General features: G+C 41.8%; 1 non-coding gene across 1 annotated transcript; it reads left to right on the forward strand.

Annotated features, from left to right (window-relative positions):
• The first annotated feature begins 187 nt into the window (after window positions 1-187).
• Window positions 188-269, forward strand: trnal-aag (transfer RNA leucine (anticodon AAG)). The gene has a single exon. It is a non-coding gene; the product is annotated as a tRNA-Leu (tRNA).
• The last annotated feature ends 4,040 nt before the right edge of the window (window positions 270-4,309 follow it).

A 4,309-nucleotide genomic window follows, 5' to 3' on the forward strand; every position in this document is an offset into this window, starting at 1 on the left:
TCACGTCGCCATCTGTTGGCTGAATTGGGTGACGCAGAGGACTCTGTCAAACAATGTCATAACAAATCATTTAAAGGTTTTTCCATACTATTAAATATATATACACTACCCAACTGATAAAAACCGGAAACATCCGGTATTGATGGATATCAATATGTTGTAATCATGTGGAAGATATACGTTCATTGGTAGCGTGGCCGAGCGGTCTAAGGCGCTGGATTAAGGCTCCAGTCTCTTCGGAGGCGCGGGTTCGAATCCCGCCGCTGCCAGATATTTTTGGCTCTTGAGTGGCGCTGCATCTCAGTGCTAAAGGCGTCACTACAGATACTAAACTGTATCACAAACGGTCGTGATCGAGTAAACATTTCACCGTGTCATTGGATTTAAATTGGGTGAAAATGCTTTATGTTAATCCTAAATCTTCAGCAATGCGTGGGCGAGTCAGTGCCACATGTTCATTTTTGCCGACATCAAGAAGTTATCCTGAAAAACCTAGTCTATGTGGCAAATAACCTAAAATGTCGTCTTCCCTGTCAAGAAAAAAAGATTGCTGTTTTGAAACTGCAGTCCAAGTGGTATTTAGGACGCAATAATTGCAGAATAGCTGCAGTGTAGTACAAGGTTCATTTGATTGTACTAAATAAATGCGTTGTTTGGTTTCCATGACAATGAACTGTTTTTCCTTCACTCCTATTGATGAAGACCATTTTAGACCATTTTAATAAAAGGCATCTGTGCTGCATGTGTGTAGTGTCATTCTGTCATTAGCCCACAACATGTTAGGTTTGTATTTGCACAACAATGATTTTAATGTTAGTATTTTTTTTTAAATAAAACACATCTGATAAATACATTTAAAAATATGTCTGTCATCTACCTAGTCACTTTAACCCCTACCTACATGTACACATTACCTCAACTACCTCGTACCCCTGCACATTGACTCTGTACAGGTACGTCTTGTATATAACCCCTGCACATTGACTCTGTACAGGTACGTCTTGTATATAACCCCTGCACATTGACTTGTTATTTTATATAACCATTTCCATTGACTCTTTTAACTACGTCATTTCAGGGTAAAAGTCCACACCTGTTGCAGGTACGTCTTGTAGAAATACACATTGACTTTGACGTTTTTATAAAAATACAGCGCACATGGGGAAAATATTGATTTCAGCCATTTTGCTACAGCAGGAAAAATACTCTTGAAACAACAGGACATGACTCTTACAGGCAACATCTGCACCGAGCTACAGGCTAGATGGGGGGATGGGGGGAAAAAAGTGTGACAACCAAGCCCTACATTAAGGATACAACAGACCTTTAATCTAGAACAACCAAGACCTACAGTAGGATACAACAGACCTTTAATCTAGAACAACCAAGCCCTACAGTAGGATACAACAGACCTTTAATCTAGAACAACCAAGCCCTACAGTAGGATACAACAGACCTTTAATCTAGAACAACCAAGCCCTACAGTAGGATACAACAGACCTTTAATCTAGAACAACCAAGCCCTACAGTAGGATACAACAGACCTTTAATCTAGAACAACCAAGCCCTACAGTAGGATTACAACAGACCTTTAATCTAGAACAACCAAGCCCTACAGTAGGATACAACAGATACATCAGAAGCCTGAATGAGGAGTAGCCAGTGTGCATAAAGATCACGATTAAAAAAGGTTCAAAATCATCACATTGAATGACTGGTCCCACAGTGGGACCAGACTCTAATGTTTTGACAATCGGTAGGCTACGTTTTACGTGTCTTTCAGGAACTTTGACTCATAATTTAAATTAGAATAATGATTGAACCTACACATCGATTACACAATCAATACGCTTCTTATTCCGTCTTCAGCCTCAATGAATAATTGACTTAGCATATTTCAGAACTCGCTATGGTAACAAAGGAAATAAATCCCCACAGTGGAGGTGTCATAGAGATTTACACGGTTCTTAAAACGTCACACCAGGGTCACGCCCACACAAAACACAGCCCTTAATAAGGATCAAACCCCCAAATTCCTCCCAGAAAATGACCCAAATCTAACTGCCGGTAGCTCAGGACCTGAAGCAAGGATATGCATATTCTTCATACCATTTGAAAGGAAGTTGAAGTTTGTGGAAATGTGAAATGAATGTAGGAGAATATAACCCATTAGATCTGGTAAAAGATAATACAAAGATATATATATATATTTTTGCATCATCATCTTTTAAATGCAAGAGAAAGGCCATAGTGTACTATTCCAGGTTAGGCACAATTTAGATATTGGCCACTTGATGGCAGCAGTGTATGTGCAAAGTCTTAGACTGATTCAATGAACAATTGCATTTCTGTATGTACAGGTATTAAATGGAGGAGTTGTGCCCCTGATAGGACAGACACAGACACAGCGTCTTGTTGGTCTGACCTACAACAGGTATTAATGGAGGAGTTGTGCCCTGATAGGACATGTAGAGACACAGCTTCTTGTTGGACTGACCTACAACAGGTATTAATGGAGGAGTTGTGCCTCTGATAAGACAGAATAGCTTGTTGGACTGACCTACAACAGGTATTAATAATCTGTAGGAGCACAGACACAGCTTCTTGTTGGACGGATTACAACAGGTATTAATGGAGGAGTTGTAATGATAGGACATATACAGACACAGCTTCTTGTTGGACTTACCTACAAAGGTATTAAAAGTTACTTTAATGAATATGCCTTACAGGTTTAATCAGTAGCAGTTATTTGTTATTTTAAAATCAGCTTTAATATAAAATCAAATGTTTATTAGTCAAATGCAAAATAAAAGTAACAAGAAAAATAAATAAAAGTAACAAGGAATTAAAGAGCATCAACCAAAATCACAATCAAGTGAGACCATATAAAGGGGGTACCAGTACAGAGTCAATGTGGAGGCTAAAGAGCAGCAAGTAACCAGTACAGAGTCAATGTGGAGAGACATATCTGGGGTACCAGTACAGAGTCAATGTGGAGACTGTATACAAGGGGTACCAGTACCAGTACAGAGTCAATGTGGAGACTGTATACAAGGGGGTACCAGTACAGAGTCAATGTGGAGCCTGTATACAAGGGGGTACCAGTACAGAGGTGCGGGGCACCGGTTAGTCGAGGTAATATGTACATGTAGGTAGAGTTATTAAAGTGAATATGCACGGACGATTGTAACAGGGAGTAGCAGCAGTGTAAAAGGGGGGTAATGCAAATCGTCTGGGAAGCCATTAAATGTTCAGGAGTCTTATGGCTTGGACCTAGACTTGGCGCTCCGGTAAGGCTTGCCATGTGGTAGTAGAGACAACAGTCTACGACATGGGTGGCTGGAGTCTTTGACAATTTTTTGGTCCTTCCTCTGACACCGCCTGGTTTAGAGGTCCTGGATGGCAAGAAGCTTGGCCCCGGTGATGTACTGGGCCGTATGCACTGCCCTCTGTAGTGCCTTGCGGTCGGAGGCCGAGCAGTTGCCATACCAGGCAGTGATTCAACCATTTAGGATGCTCTCGATGGTGCAGCTGTCAAACCTTTTGAGGATCTGAGGACTCATGTCAAATCTTTTCAGTCTCCTGAGGGGGAATAGGCTTTCTCGTGCCCTCTTCACGACTGTCTGTTCTATGTCCTACTGTTCAGCAGCCTACATCCTTATCTCCTGTGTGTACTCTCTTATGTCTTCTCATGTGACCCAACCAGGAAAAACTCTTTTCACATTGGGAGCAGTGGTACGGCTTCTCCCCTGTGTGGATTATCTCATGCTGTTTCAATTGTCCTTTCAGCTTAAAACTCTTTCCACACTGGGAGCAGTGATGAGGCTTCTCCCCTGTGTGTATTCTATCATGTATTTTCAGGCTCGCTAACAAGGAAAAATTTCCACACTTAGAGCATTGGAAAGGTTTATCTCGCTTCTCCCCAGTGTGTATTCTCTCATGCTCTTTCAGGTATTCTTTCCGGTTAAAACTCTTTCCACACTGGGAGCAGTGATGAGGTTTTTCCCCTGTGTGTATCATCTCATGTCTTTTCAGGCACCCTGATGAGAAAAAAACTCTTTCCACACTGGGAGCAGTGATGAGGCTTCTCTCCTGTGTGCGTCCTCTCGTGTCTTTTCATGCTCGCTAACAAGGAAAAACACTTTCCGCACTGGAAGCATTGGAAAGGCTTCTCCCCTGTGTGTATTCTCTCATGTCGTTTCAGACACCTTAACTGGTTAAAAATCATTCCACAGTGGGAGCAGTGGTGTCGTCTTGCTGGTTTGGACGTCCCTGGCTCTGGTTTCTCCGAGTCTGGTCTTTCTCCTGC

Source organism: Oncorhynchus keta, unplaced genomic scaffold, assembly GCF_023373465.1.
Source record: "Oncorhynchus keta strain PuntledgeMale-10-30-2019 unplaced genomic scaffold, Oket_V2 Un_contig_18300_pilon_pilon, whole genome shotgun sequence".
NCBI classification, from domain to species: domain Eukaryota; kingdom Metazoa; phylum Chordata; class Actinopteri; order Salmoniformes; family Salmonidae; genus Oncorhynchus; species Oncorhynchus keta.